A 16,002-nucleotide genomic window follows, 5' to 3' on the forward strand; every position below is an offset into this window, starting at 1 on the left:
TAAACAGAAACAAGATGAAGACATCAGTGATTTTTATTCTAGATTTGAGAAATGTTTCAGTATCAACAGTGGTCTCAAGACAAGTAGTGAGTCGTACCCTCATCTTTTCGTTACCAAATTAGTCGAGAATTCAAGTCCACAAATTAAAAACCGAGTTTTGAAAGTCGAAAGCACCTGGCAAGCAAATACTCCGTCCCAGATGCTCCAGATGCTCCAGTATCACCAGAATAGAATTAGAGAAGAGCAAGAACACGAAAGAAAACGTATGAAAGACACGAAAATGAAAGTGCTAGTTGCACAATCTATTCCTCAAGACAGTCAGAAGAGAGGTCAGAATCAAGCCAGTCATCCTGCAGCTCCCGTTAAAGGGAACTGCAATTATTGTAAACAGCCAGGTCATTTTATAAACGAGTGTGCAGTTCTGAAACATAACATAGCTACTGGTAAGACTAAAGAAAGACCACGTCCGCCGAGACAAGAACAAGTTTCACAGACTCCTCAGTCACAGAATGCACCACAGACAGTTACAGTACCGCAGCCTATTGCTGCAACACAGCACGTTACATCGCAGATGTACCAGTATGCACAGTCCGAGTATCCAGAGTATCAGTCATATTCATGAAACAGCCTAGAGAGGGAGGTAGGCTTGCCTCTCATCGAGATACCTGTAGATCAAGAAGGTCCCTATGTTCACAGTCAAGTATTAGGGAAAGACAGAAAGTTTTTGATCGATACAGGGGCAAGTAGGACCACAATTAGTCACGCCGAAGTTCCAGGGGCTCCGCTCTCAGGCTCAAGAAATGTTTCCCTTGGATTTTCAGGAAAACCCATAGTTAATGAAATATCTAAGCCAGTTACTCTAGAAGTAGGTCCATTGTCCCGTACTACTGATCTGTTACTTACTAAGTCATGTCCAGAAAATCTATTAGGCATTAAGACATTGAAAGAATTAGGTGCAGTTATTTGCTGTTCCCCAGAGGGAATACGTCTGTTCCTACGTGACTTCAAGGGTCACTATGTATTACGAGATTTTGATTCCAGATTGTCTAAGGTTCCGCAGCATTTATGGGCGCAAGGTCCAACTGATGTAGGTTACATGCAAATCACACCCTATCGTGTGACTCTCAAACCAGGTGTAGTGTTACCACGAATCAGACAGTACAGATTGCCACCTGAGGCTGTAGCAGCCTTATCCAAAATTATTGACGAGCTCATGGCTCAAGGAGTAGTTGTAGAAACTGACTCCAATGTATGTAATTCTCCGATCATTCCAGTCATGAAACGTACTGATCCAAATGCACCCCCAGTATATCGATTAGTGATTGATTTACGAGAGCTTAATAAATGTATTATTCCTCAGTATCCAGTTGTCCCAGACATTTCTTCCCTGTTAACAGCCGTTGATTCCGAAGCCATGTTTTTCACTGTTATTGACCTCAAGAATGCATTTTTTAGTGTTCCAATTCATCCAGACAGCCAGTTTCTTTTCGGATTTTGTTTAAATGGAAGGAGCTATATGTTTACACGCGCTCCTCAAGGTTTCACAGAAAGCCCTAGTATTTACAGTCAAGCACTCAAGAGACAACTAGACAACATTCACATGCCAACTGACACTGCCCTGCTCCAGTATGTCGATGATCTACTGATCACAGCCCGTTCTGAACGTGACTGCGAGCGAGCATCACTTACAGTTCTGTATTTTCTAGCTGAGATGGGGCACAAGGTGTCACCTTCGAAGCTTCAATTCTGTGTCCAGCAAGTGGTATACTTAGGACACTTGCTGTCCAAGAGGGGTAGGCAGTTGACACCCGACCGTATCCAGTTAATAGCGAGTCTTCCCCAGCCCAGAACCCAGAAGGAGGTACGTGCTTTTATCGGCCTTACTTCTTATTGTAGACAATGGATTCCCCAGTATGCATTCCTAGCCAAGCCACTGATACAGTTAACGACACAGGAGGCAGCCGTATCGACTGTCCTCCCTTGGACGTCTGACCATACACTTAGTTTCAACGAGTTAAAGAAAGCCCTATGTCAAGCTCCAGTTCTAGCTACACCGAACTACAGTAAGCCTTTTACACTTTTCGTTACAGAACGCGAAGGTACAGCATTATCTGTTCTCACACAAGATCAAGCAGGTCAATACAAGCCCTGTGCTTATTTTTCGAGCACATTAGATCCAGTCGCCCAGGCGTTGCCTGCGTGCCTCAAGTCAGTTGCAGCCACAGCACTAGCTATCAGACAAAGTGATTCTATAGTTTTAGGACATTCCCTGACAGTACAGGTCCCACATTCAGTAGAAGTTCTTTTAAACCGAACACAAACTCAGCACTTGACAATTGCACGTTTAACAGGTTATGAATTGACACTGTTCCAGCCACACATAGAAATTAGACGCTGCAACGTCCTGAATCCTGCTACACTGTTACCATCAGTTAGTTCAAATCCAGACACACATGATTGTGTGGAAGTAGTTAACATTACGACAAAGCCAAGACAAGACCTGACAGATATTCCGTTACCAGATCCTGACCTGACACTTTATGTGGATGGTTCATGTATGAGAACTAGTACAGGAGAACTAGTCGCCGCGTATGCAGTGACTACCGACACCGAAGTTATTGAAACACACCGTATTGATACCCTGTCCGCTCAAGCAGCAGAGCTAGTCGCTCTGACACAAGCCTGTATACATGCCAAGAACCTGAAAGTTAATGTTTACACAGATTCACGTTACGCATTCGGAGTTGTACACGACTTCGGAGTGCTCTGGCAGGAGAGAGGTTTCATGACTTCTCATGGAACCAAGATTCAGCATGGTCTCCTTATTCAAGCCCTGTTAGATGCCATACAATTACCGACATCTATTGCTATCATGAAGTGCAAAGCACATACGAAAGTCACTGACATTATTTCCCAAGGTAATGATTTAGCAGACCGCACAGCCAAGCTTACAGCACAGACTCCAGACATTCCAGTTAATCAGACACAGACACATACTCCAGATCTGACTACATGCATGACAGTTAAGGACCCTACACAAGATGTCATAGATATCCAGTCACATGCTACTCCCGATGAAATCAAGAAATGGTCTGTACAAGGAGGGGTCCAGACAGATCAAGGATGGTTAACGAAGGGTAGAGCCACATGGTTTCTCCCCGATTCTATGGTTCAAGTCATTATCAATACCGCACATAGTCCAGCACATTTAGGAGAAAAAGCTATGTTAGACAGTATCCAGAACATTTGGTTCAACAAGCATTTACGTGCTGCAGCCAAGCAGAAAGTCCGTACCTGTATGATATGTTGCCAGTTTAATCCAGGTAAAAGTGTCCCGGTGGAACAAGGTGGTTTCCAGCCCCCTGACCACCCTTTTGAGGTCCTCCAGATGGATTATATTCAAATGGAGCGATGTCGAGGTTTCAAGTATGTCCTTGTAGTTGTATGCGCCTTGTCCAGATGGACAGAAGCATATCCAGTCCCAGATTATACAGCCGCGACCACTGCCAAGCAGTTGGTTCGTGAATTCTTCCCTAGATATGGACTCCCTAGAGTCGTATATTCTGATAACGGCCAGCCATTCTCATCTGAACTCATGAAACACGTTTCCCTGTTGTTAGGGTACCAGTGGAAGTTCCATTGTGTACGCCATCCAGAAGCAGCTGGACTAGTCGAAAGGCATAATCAGACTCTGAAAATCCGTATAGCAAAAGTATGTAAAGACAAGGGTGTGGACTGGTTAGTAGCTTTGCCAGTCGCTCTGTTTTACATGCGTATGGTTGCACATTCCAGATCAGGTCTGTCCCCGTATGAGGTCGTTTTCGGCCGCCCCCCTAACATGTGGGGTACTCCTAGACCCCGAAGTATTACCGATGTTTCATGTAATATGCTGACAGATTACCTAGCTTCCTTGATGTCTGCCCTCAACTCATGTCGTTCACAGGTTGCCGCCGCATTTCCAGACAATACCGAGGTGGCACCGCACGAGATCGTTCCAGGCTCCCTAGTGCTGATCAGAAATTTCGACAGATCAAGTCCGCTGGAACCACGTTGGAAGGAGCCACGTCAGGTCCTCTTGACCACCCGAACTGCTGTCAAGTTGGAAGGCAGGAAGGGGTGGGTCCACCTTTCTCATGTAAAACTTTTCAAAGGATCTAAACCAGTCTTCAAAAACATTTCCAAGAACATTTCCCAGGATTCGAAGGATTGCCAGAACATTGTTTTAAAGGACTGTCCCGCACAAGACTTTATTACAACCCCTCCCTTGTTAGAGAAAACTCCGCAACAGGAGTATAAGTTAAAGCTTAGGTCTAATAAGTCAGCCAGTTTGATTGTATAAGTCCTCCCCTAGGTGAAACGGTTAGACTGTTTCTGACATGTATAAAATAGACCCCCATAGTGAGAGAGTCAGTCAAAGCTCAATTAAATGTATCGTTTTTCTGAGTTCCGTATTATTTCTCAGCATAATGATTTCCTGTACCAGCTATGCTTTCTACCTGTGTTTTTTAGTTCCTCATGTAAATATGTCTGCTCATGCTACAGTAGAGCACACGTTTAGTGATCTGCCTCCTCACGAATATGCATACCGCCTCGCCATGCGTAATAACACATTTATCCGTATGTTACATTATTCACACCAGACCAGCAATGCCACTAATTGTTGGGTGTGTGGTCGACTCCCCCCTTTTCAGACACCGAAGGGAGTTCTGCCACTCTTTCCTTATCCATTCTCACACAATGGTTCGTGTGGAGCATGGTCCACGCTAACGTCATCCTCAACAGATATGTCTTTTCTTAACAGTACATGTTTCCCAGACAAGCAAGGTTTCCCCCACAGAACAGGCTTAGATTTAGAAAATGAAGTATATAATTTAGGAAATTATTCGTCGAATTTCATGGTTCTGAATGTTCAGTCTGATACTACTCCAGATTCACCCGCTATTTCAGTACTACCAGTCAAAGGCGAATTATGTGTCCGTAGTTATGGTTCTGTACATATAGGTCATAGTGAATGTACTACTGTTATCCAGTATAGTGACAGTGGGAAATCTATTTTCAAAGCTTCACGTCATTCTTATTTTATTTGTGGTCAAACTGCATATGTCCGTCTGCCCCTCGATTGGGAGGGAACCTGTTACATTGCTTTCCTACTGCCACCTGTTTTTCTAGCCCCACCTGACTATCATAGGAATTATTTCTTAGTACACACTAGACACAAGAGAAATCTCCCGATTGTCGATTATACTGAAACCGCTGCAGAGCAATTCATTGATATAGATAAAGGTGTTTTCCCTTATTTAGGTACAATTGTAAATAGTAAGCTTATTCGTAGGTTAACAAGAACCCTTGAAGCAGTAGTAGATGAGACTGCCTCCGCTCTAGGTAACTTAACTGAAGAGCAATCCTTTATGAGAATTGTCGTTTTACAGAATCGTCTCGTCCTTGACGTCATACTGGCCGATAGGGGCGGGGCCTGTAGAATTCTCGGATCCAGTTGTTGTATTTTCATTCCAAATAACGCGCCGTCTGTTTATTCAGCTATAACCAGACTCCATAAAATTGCCCATCTGTTACACCAAGATCCAGGCACCTGGACATGGTCAGGTTGGTTCTGGAATATAATTTCCGCATGGGGTTGGAAAGTCCTGTCCTTTCTAGGTATTGCAGTAGCGATCATATTTAGCTGCTGCCTCTGTATACAATGTGGCCCTGCGATTTGCAGCATGTGTGCTACCTCTTGTACTCCCCGTCCCAAGCCCCGTTCTAAATCCCGTTCCAAGACAATTCGAGACGAGCAAATGGTACTGTATGAAATGATAGACGGTATCATGAATATTGATGTTTCCTGATGGAAACGTAGTGACAAGGAGGGAATGTGGAAAAGTAAATTTTGCCATGTTCTGTGTCCCTACGCCCCATCCATCATATGTTATGTGTGCATGACCAATATGCATATGTTATTCCCCATTTCTGATTAAAGACGCAATTGCAGTTGTGTCCACCTCTAGTATGTTAGTTTCCAGTCCTCGTGAATACTACGAATATCAGGCCTATGTAAGTAATGTTGCCACGTTTCTCAGTGTGCACGTTATTCAATTATAAAGTCCCCGTTTCCAGGCCTCAAAAGGGCCCGGACCACAGATTCAGCTCCTGTCTCCTGAAAGCCTCGCTGAGGAGCGATACAGCCCCCACCTGTATCCTCGACCCTTCACTTACTTCCTGCCTTGCAGTACCCGGTGCACCCCGGCTCTGCCTCTGAGTCTGCCAAAAGTATGTTATAGTTCCGGTTATCAGTTCAGTCCTCCTCCTCTGCATTCCTAAGCTATTGAACTGCATCAATAGTTTCCGTCATTGTCTAGCCTTCTCGTCTCCATGTTAGAGAAATACTGTATTTAAATGGTCATTTAATATTCTTCATCACGCACTACATGTAGAATAATGCATGGTCCAGTCTTAGAATCAGGTTAGCTTTTCCCCTCATGACTTCTAGTTTATATCAACATGTTCCCTAAACAGTAGATACCAGATAGGGTTTAGGTTCATGTCGCTCCGACCCTCCAGACTTTAGTCTCTGCTCCTAGCACAGAGTTCGTAGCCCCCAGCTTCTCCTAGTAACACGTCATTGCTAGTTTTCGCGCACCATTAGGTTAGAGGTCCCGGCTCCTTAGGTAGCCCCCTCCAATGTTTCCGCCCATTCATGACATATTCTGTTACGTTTGCACCACATGTCTATGTATACTCCCAGTTACACCTCTTTTTACTGTTATCTCTCGCGACTGCTACGCGTCACGCCTCCTACTCCACCTACTGTTACGCCTACTGCAATGTACTGCTATGTGTTTGCGCTATGTATATAAGTCAATGTTTTGTTATTAAATGTTAGCGCGCTCATCCCAGACCCAGCCCCGGCAGCTGCCGGGCCTTATTGTCCTATTCCTATGCAGGTTGTCCTGATCCTGTCCTTATGCTGTAATAAACCTGCAGAAACTCCTACTACCTCGAATCTTGACTCTTATTTATTGAGCTATCTGTTATGCTATCAAAAATAGGGTATTATTTATTTATTTACCACAACCTCCTGCCTCAACTATGCACTAATGTGTATTTTTATCGATGTCTCAACTTGAGATGTGCCTGGTCTTGTCATCTAAAAACAGTGACATTTACCCCATAACTAAAGGTGTTGTAGATCTGTTTGACGTTTCCTCTTTGGGTTGTGTGATGTTTCTCTTCACAGCCCGGGTTTGGTATTCGGAAGTGGCCAGGTGTACTCGACAACTTTTGTTAAATCTGATTTAATCTGTGTTTTATCAACTGGATTGATACATAATCAATTTTAAAGATAGTATGTAAAAAAATAAGTCTGAGTTTGTGTGTCATGCGCAATCGAGGTTAATGCTCTCGGCCTTTCCAGATAAGAGATACGTTGTTTTCCAACATTCACAGTTTGGTCAAAGGGGGAGCCGGGATTACATGGTAGGTCTCCTGGTTCCACAGCCAACAATACGTCTCCTTAATTCATGAACAAACATCTTTGTGGGATATCAGCCACGTGCCACTGTTTTCCTCCCATTAAACTGTAGTATGCCAGAAAATAAAGAGTTAAAGAGTTTACTTTGGGGCACGTACAGGGGGTGGGGACCAAGTATTGCGGATTCCGGAGGGGCTCTTGTTTCTCATATTCTTATTTTATTGGAGGTGTTCCTAAAGCGCCTTTTTAGTCTGAGGGTGCAAAGAGGCGCTTTACACAGCCTGAGGACGCACGAGCCTCGGGTGCCTGGTTATGCATGTTATGCAAACCTGTGTACACAGGTGACGAAAGAGAGAGAGCTGATATGTGGGTCATCGGTCACAAGAGGCCAGAGAGGTTACAGGCCCTGGGAGCGTATTTGTGTGTCCTGTGTGTTTCTAAGGTGGTGCAACTAGGGAGCAATACATGTTTGACAGGAGGTAGTGACAGGTGCATAACATAAGATGCTGCGGGGGGAAGGGGAGGTATTGAATGACATACATGTGCTTGTGCAAGTCTCTTCAAGGTATTGAATGACATACATGTGCTTGTGAAAGTCTCTTCAAGGTATCGAATGACATACATGTGCTTGTGAAAGTCTCTTCAAGGTATCGAATGACATACATGTGCTTGTGCAAGGACCCCCTCAAGATATTGAATGCCATTCATGTGCTTGTGCAAGTCTCTTCAAGGTATTGAATGACATACATGTGCTTGTGCAAGTCTCTTCAAGGTATTGAATGACATACATGTGCTTGTGAAAGTGTCTTCAAGGTATCGAATGACATGCTTGTGCAAGTCTCTTCAAGGTTTTGAATGACATACATGTGCTTGTGAAAGTCTCTTCAAGGTATTGAATGACATACATGTGCTTGTGAAAGTGTCTTCAAGGTATCGAATGACATGCTTGTGCAAGTCTCTTCAAGGTTTTGAATGACATACATGTGCTTGTGAAAGTGTCTTCAAGGTATCGAATGACATACATGTGCTTGTGCAAGGACCCCCTCAAGATTTTGAATGCCATTCATGTGCTTGTGCAAGTCTCTTCAAGGTATTGAATGACATACATGTGCTTGTGCAAGTCTCTTCAAGGTATTGAATGACATACATGTGCTTGTGCAAGTCTCTTCAAGGTATTGAATGACATACATGTGCTTGTGAAAGTCTCTTCAAGGTATTGAATGACATACATGTGCTTGTGCAAGTCTCTTCCAGGTATTGAATGACATACATGTGCTTGTGAAAGTCTCTTCAAGGTATTGAATGACATACATGTGCTAGTGCAAGTCTCTTCAAGGTATTGAATGACATACATGTGCTTGTGAACGTCTCTTCAAGGTATTGAATGACATACATGTGCTTGTGAAAGTCTCTTCAATGTATCAAATGACATACATGTGCTTGTGCAAGCACCCTCAAGATATTGAATGCCATTCATGTGCTTGTACAAGTCTCTTCAAGGTATTGAATGACATACATGTGCAAGTCTCTTCAAGGTATTGAATGACATACATGTGCTTGTGCAAGTCTCTTCAAGGTATTGAATGACATACATGTGCTTGTGCAAGTCTCTTCTAGGTATTGAATGACATACATGTGCTTGTGAAAGTCTCTTCAAGGTATTGAATGACATACATGTGCTTGTGAAAGTCTCTTCAAGGTATTGAATGACATACATGTGCTTGTGAAAGTCTCTTCAAGGTATTGAATAACATACATGTGCTTGTGAAAGCCTCTTCAAGGTATTGAATGACATACATGTGCTTGTGCAAGGACCCCCTCAAGATATTGAATGCCATTCATGTGCTTGTGCAAGTCTCTTCAAGGTATTGAATGACAGACATGTACTTTTACAAGTCCGTACAAGGTATTGAATGACATACATGTGCTTGTGCAAGTCTCTTCAAGGTATTGAATGACATACATGTGCTTGTGAAAGTCTCTTCAAGGTATTGAATGACATACATGTGCTTGTGCAAGTCTCTTCAAGGTATTGAATGACATACATGTGCTTGTGAAAGTCTCTTCAAGGTATTGAATGACATACATGTGCTTGCGAAAGTCTCTTCAAGGTATTGAATGACATACATGTGCTTGTGCAAGTCTCTTCAAGGTATTGAATGACATACATGTGCTTGTGAAAGTCTCTTCAAGGTATTGAATGACATACATGTGCTTGTGAAAGTCTCTTCAAGGTATCGAATGACATACATGTGCTTGTGCAAGGACCCCCTCAAGATATTGAATGCCATTCATGTGCTTGTGCGAGTCTCTTCAAGGTATTGAATGACATACATGTGCCTGTGTAAGTCTCTTCAAGGTATTGAATGACATACATGTGCTTGTGAAAGTCTCTTCAAGGTATTGAATGACATACATGTGCTTGTGAAAGTCTCTTCAAGGTATTGAATGACATACATGTGCTTGTGAAAGTCTCTTTAAGGTATTGAATGACATACATGTGCTTGTGCAAGGACCCCCTCAAGGTTTTGAATGCCATTCATGTGCTTGTGCAAGTCTCTTCAAGGTATTGAATGACATACATGTGCTTGTGCAAGTCTCTTCAAGGTATTGAATGACATACATGTGCTTGTGCAAGTCTCTTCAAGGTATTGAATGACATACATGTGCTTGTGAAAGTCTCTTCAAGGTATTGAATGACATACATGTGCTTGTGCAAGTCTCTTCAAGGTATTGAATGACATACATGTGCTTGTGAAAGTCTCTTCAAGGTATTGAATGACATACATGTGCTTGTGCAAGTCTCTTCAAGGTATTGAATGACATACATGTGCTTGTGAACGTCTCTTCAAGGTATTGAATGACATACATGTGCTTGTGAAAGTCTCTTCAAGGTATCAAATGACATACATGTGCTTGTGCAAGGACCCCCTCAAGATATTAAATGCCATTCATGTGCTTGTACAAGTCTCTTCAAGGTATTGAATGACATACATGTGCTTGTGCAAGTCTCTTCAAGGTATTGAATGACATACATGTGCTTGTGAAAGTGTCTTCAAGGTATTGAATGACATACATGTGCTTGTGAAAGTCTCTTCAAGGTATTGAATGACATACATGTGCTTGTGAAAGTCTCTTTAAGGTATTGAATGACATACATGTGCTTGTGCAAGGACCCCCTCAAGGTTTTGAATGCCATTCATGTGCTTGTGCAAGTCTCTTCAAGGTATTGAATGACATACACGTGCTTGTGCAAGTCTCTTCAAGGTATTGAATGACATACATGTGCTTGTGCAAGTCTCTTCAAGGTATTGAATGACATACATGTGCTTGTGAAAGTCTCTTCAAGGTATTGAATGACATGCATGTGCTTGTGCAAGTCTCTTCAAGGTATTGAATGACATACATGTGCTTGTGAAAGTCTCTTCAAGGTATTGAATGACATACATGTGCTTGTGCAAGTCTCTTCAAGGTATTGAATGACATACATGTGCTTGTGAACGTCTCTTCAAGGTATTGAATGACATACATGTGCTTGTGAAAGTCTCTTCAAGGTATCAAATGACATACATGTGCTTGTGCAAGGACCCCCTCAAGATATTGAATGCCATTCATGTGCTTGTACAAGTCTCTTCAAGGTATTGAATGACATACATGTGCTTGTGCAAGTCTCTTCAAGGTATTGAATGACATACATGTGCTTGTGAAAGTCTCTTCAAGGTATCAAATGACATACATGTGCTTGTGCAAGGACCCCCTCAAGATATTGAATGCCATTCATGTGCTTGTACAAGTCTCTTCAAGGTATTGAATGACATACATGTGCTTGTGCAAGTCTCTTCAAGGTATTGAATGACATACATGTGCTTGTGAAAGTGTCTTCAAGGTATTGAATGACATACATGTGCTTGTGAAAGTCTCTTCAAGGTATTGAATGACATACATGTGCTTGTGAAAGTCTCTTTAAGGTATTGAATGACATACATGTGCTTGTGCAAGGACCCCCTCAAGGTTTTGAATGCCATTCATGTGCTTGTGCAAGTCTCTTCAAGGTATTGAATGACATACATGTGCTTGTGCAAGTCTCTTCAAGGTATTGAATGACATACATGTGCTTGTGCAAGTCTCTTCAAGGTATTGAATGACATACATGTGCTTGTGAAAGTCTCTTCAAGGTATTGAATGACATACATGTGCTTGTGCAAGTCTCTTCAAGGTATTGAATGACATACATGTGCTTGTGAACGTCTCTTCAAGGTATTGAATGACATACATGTGCTTGTGAAAGTCTCTTCAAGGTATCAAATGACATACATGTGCTTGTGCAAGGACCCCCTCAAGATATTGAATGCCATTCATGTGCTTGTACAAGTCTCTTCAAGGTATTGAATGACATACATGTGCTTGTGCAAGTCTCTTCAAGGTATTGAATGACATACATGTGCTTGTGAAAGTGTCTTCAAGGTATCGAATGACATGCTTGTGCAAGTCTCTTCAAGGTTTTGAATGACATACATGTGCTTGTGAAAGTCTCTTCAAGGTATTGAATGACATACATGTGCTTGTGAAAGTGTCTTCAAGGTATCGAATGACATGCTTGTGCAAGTCTCTTCAAGGTTTTGAATGACATACATGTGCTTGTGAAAGTGTCTTCAAGGTATCGAATGACAAACATGTGCTTGTGCAAGGACCCCCTCAAGATTTTGAATGCCATTCATGTGCTTGTGCAAGTCTCTTCAAGGTATTGAATGACATACATGTGCTTGTGCAAGTCTCTTCAAGGTATTGAATGACATACATGTGCTTGTGCAAGTCTCTTCAAGGTATTGAATGACATACATGTGCTTGTGAAAGTCTCTTCAAGGTATTGAATGACATACATGTGCTTGTGCAAGTCTCTTCCAGGTATTGAATGACATACATGTGCTTGTGAAAGTCTCTTCAAGGTATTGAATGACATACATGTGCTTGTGCAAGTCTCTTCAAGGTATTGAATGACATACATGTGCTTGTGAACGTCTCTTCAAGGTATTGAATGACATACATGTGCTTGTGAAAGTCTCTTCAATGTATCAAATGACATACATGTGCTTGTGCAAGGATCCCCTCAAGATATCGAATGCCATTCATGTGCTTGTACAAGTCTCTTCAAGGTATTGAATGACATACATGTGCAAGTCTCTTCAAGGTATTGAATGACATACATGTGCTTGTGCAAGTCTCTTCAAGGTATTGAATGACATACATGTGCTTGTGCAAGTCTCTTCAAGGTATTGAATGACATACATGTGCTTGTGAAAGTCTCTTCAAGGTATTGAATGACATACATGTGCTTGTGAAAGTCTCTTCAAGGTATTGAATGACATACATGTGCTTGTGAAAGTCTCTTCAAGGTATTGAATAACATACATGTGCTTGTGAAAGCCTCTTCAGGGTATTGAATGACATACATGTGCTTGTGCAAGGACCCCCTCAAGATATTGAATGCCATTCATGTGCTTGTGCAAGTCTCTTCAAGGTATTGAATGACAGACATGTACTTTTACAAGTCCGTACAAGGTATTGAATGACATACATGTGCTTGTGCAAGTCTCTTCAAGGTATTGAATGACATACATGTGCTTGTGAAAGTCTCTTCAAGGTATTGAATGACATACATGTGCTTGTGCAAGTCTCTTCAAGGTATTGAATGACATACATGTGCTTGTGAAAGTCTCTTCAAGGTATTGAATGACATACATGTGCTTGCGAAAGTCTCTTCAAGGTATTGAATGACATACATGTGCTTGTGCAAGTCTCTTCAAGGTATTGAATGACATACATGTGCTTGTGAAAGTCTCTTCAAGGTATTGAATGACATACATGTGCTTGTGAAAGTCTCTTCAAGGTATCGAATGACATACATGTGCTTGTGCAAGGACCCCCTCAAGATATTGAATGCCATTCATGTGCTTGTGCGAGTCTCTTCAAGGTATTGAATGACATACATGTGCCTGTGTAAGTCTCTTCAAGGTATTGAATGACATACATGTGCTTGTGAAAGTCTCTTCAAGGTATTGAATGACATACATGTGCTTGTGAAAGTCTCTTCAAGGTATTGAATGACATACATGTGCTTGTGAAAGTCTCTTTAAGGTATTGAATGACATACATGTGCTTGTGCAAGGACCCCCTCAAGGTTTTGAATGCCATTCATGTGCTTGTGCAAGTCTCTTCAAGGTATTGAATGACATACATGTGCTTGTGCAAGTCTCTTCAAGGTATTGAATGACATACATGTGCTTGTGCAAGTCTCTTCAAGGTATTGAATGACATACATGTGCTTGTGAAAGTCTCTTCAAGGTATTGAATGACATACATGTGCTTGTGCAAGTCTCTTCAAGGTATTGAATGACATACATGTGCTTGTGAAAGTCTCTTCAAGGTATTGAATGACATACATGTGCTTGTGCAAGTCTCTTCAAGGTATTGAATGACATACATGTGCTTGTGAACGTCTCTTCAAAGTATTGAATGACATACATGTGCTTGTGAAAGTCTCTTCAAGGTATCAAATGACATACATGTGCTTGTGCAAGGACCCCCTCAAGATATTAAATGCCATTCATGTGCTTGTACAAGTCTCTTCAAGGTATTGAATGACATACATGTGCTTGTGCAAGTCTCTTCAAGGTATTGAATGACATACATGTGCTTGTGAAAGTGTCTTCAAGGTATTGAATGACATACATGTGCTTGTGAAAGTCTCTTCAAGGTATTGAATGACATACATGTGCTTGTGAAAGTCTCTTTAAGGTATTGAATGACATACATGTGCTTGTGCAAGGACCCCCTCAAGGTTTTGAATGCCATTCATGTGCTTGTGCAAGTCTCTTCAAGGTATTGAATGACATACATGTGCTTGTGCAAGTCTCTTCAAGGTATTGAATGACATACATGTGCTTGTGCAAGTCTCTTCAAGGTATTGAATGACATACATGTGCTTGTGAAAGTCTCTTCAAGGTATTGAATGACATGCATGTGCTTGTGCAAGTCTCTTCAAGGTATTGAATGACATACATGTGCTTGTGAAAGTCTCTTCAAGGTATTGAATGACATACATGTGCTTGTGCAAGTCTCTTCAAGGTATTGAATGACATACATGTGCTTGTGAACGTCTCTTCAAGGTATTGAATGACATACATGTGCTTGTGAAAGTCTCTTCAAGGTATCAAATGACATACATGTGCTTGTGCAAGGACCCCCTCAAGATATTGAATGCCATTCATGTGCTTGTACAAGTCTCTTCAAGGTATTGAATGACATACATGTGCTTGTGCAAGTCTCTTCAAGGTATTGAATGACATACATGTGCTTGTGAAAGTCTCTTCAAGGTATCAAATGACATACATGTGCTTGTGCAAGGACCCCCTCAAGATATTGAATGCCATTCATGTGCTTGTACAAGTCTCTTCAAGGTATTGAATGACATACATGTGCTTGTGCAAGTCTCTTCAAGGTATTGAATGACATACATGTGCTTGTGAAAGTGTCTTCAAGGTATTGAATGACATACATGTGCTTGTGAAAGTCTCTTCAAGGTATTGAATGACATACATGTGCTTGTGAAAGTCTCTTTAAGGTATTGAATGACATACATGTGCTTGTGCAAGGACCCCCTCAAGGTTTTGAATGCCATTCATGTGCTTGTGCAAGTCTCTTCAAGGTATTGAATGACATACATGTGCTTGTGCAAGTCTCTTCAAGGTATTGAATGACATACATGTGCTTGTGCAAGTCTCTTCAAGGTATTGAATGACATACATGTGCTTGTGAAAGTCTCTTCAAGGTATTGAATGACATACATGTGCTTGTGCAAGTCTCTTCAAGGTATTGAATGACATACATGTGCTTGTGAACGTCTCTTCAAGGTATTGAATGACATACATGTGCTTGTGAAAGTCTCTTCAAGGTATCAAATGACATACATGTGCTTGTGCAAGGACCCCCTCAAGATATTGAATGCCATTCATGTGCTTGTACAAGTCTCTTCAAGGTATTGAATGACATACATGTGCTTGTGCAAGTCTCTTCAAGGTATTGAATGACATACATGTGCTTGTGAAAGTGTCTTCAAGGTATCGAATGACATGCTTGTGCAAGTCTCTTCAAGGTTTTGAATGACATACATGTGCTTGTGAAAGTCTCTTCAAGGTATTGAATGACATACATGTGCTTGTGAAAGTGTCTTCAAGGTATCGAATGACATGCTTGTGCAAGTCTCTTCAAGGTTTTGAATGACATACATGTGCTTGTGAAAGTGTCTTCAAGGTATCGAATGACAAACATGTGCTTGTGCAAGGACCCCCTCAAGATTTTGAATGCCATTCATGTGCTTGTGCAAGTCTCTTCAAGGTATTGAATGACATACATGTGCTTGTGCAAGTCTCTTCAAGGTATTGAATGACATACATGTGCTTGTGCAAGTCTCTTCAAGGTATTGAATGACATACATGTGCTTGTGAAAGTCTCTTCAAGGTATTGAATGACAT

General features: G+C 41.7%; 1 protein-coding gene across 1 annotated transcript in view; it reads left to right on the forward strand.

Annotated features, from left to right (window-relative positions):
- LOC144780943 (stAR-related lipid transfer protein 9-like) overlaps positions 1 to 16,002 on the forward strand; it is a 540,925-nt gene that overhangs the window by 291,512 nt on the left and 233,411 nt on the right. The gene's annotated exons all lie outside the window — the stretch shown is intronic.

The sequence above is a fragment of the Lissotriton helveticus genome, chromosome 9 (genome assembly GCF_964261635.1).
Source record: "Lissotriton helveticus chromosome 9, aLisHel1.1, whole genome shotgun sequence".
NCBI classification, from domain to species: domain Eukaryota; kingdom Metazoa; phylum Chordata; class Amphibia; order Caudata; family Salamandridae; genus Lissotriton; species Lissotriton helveticus.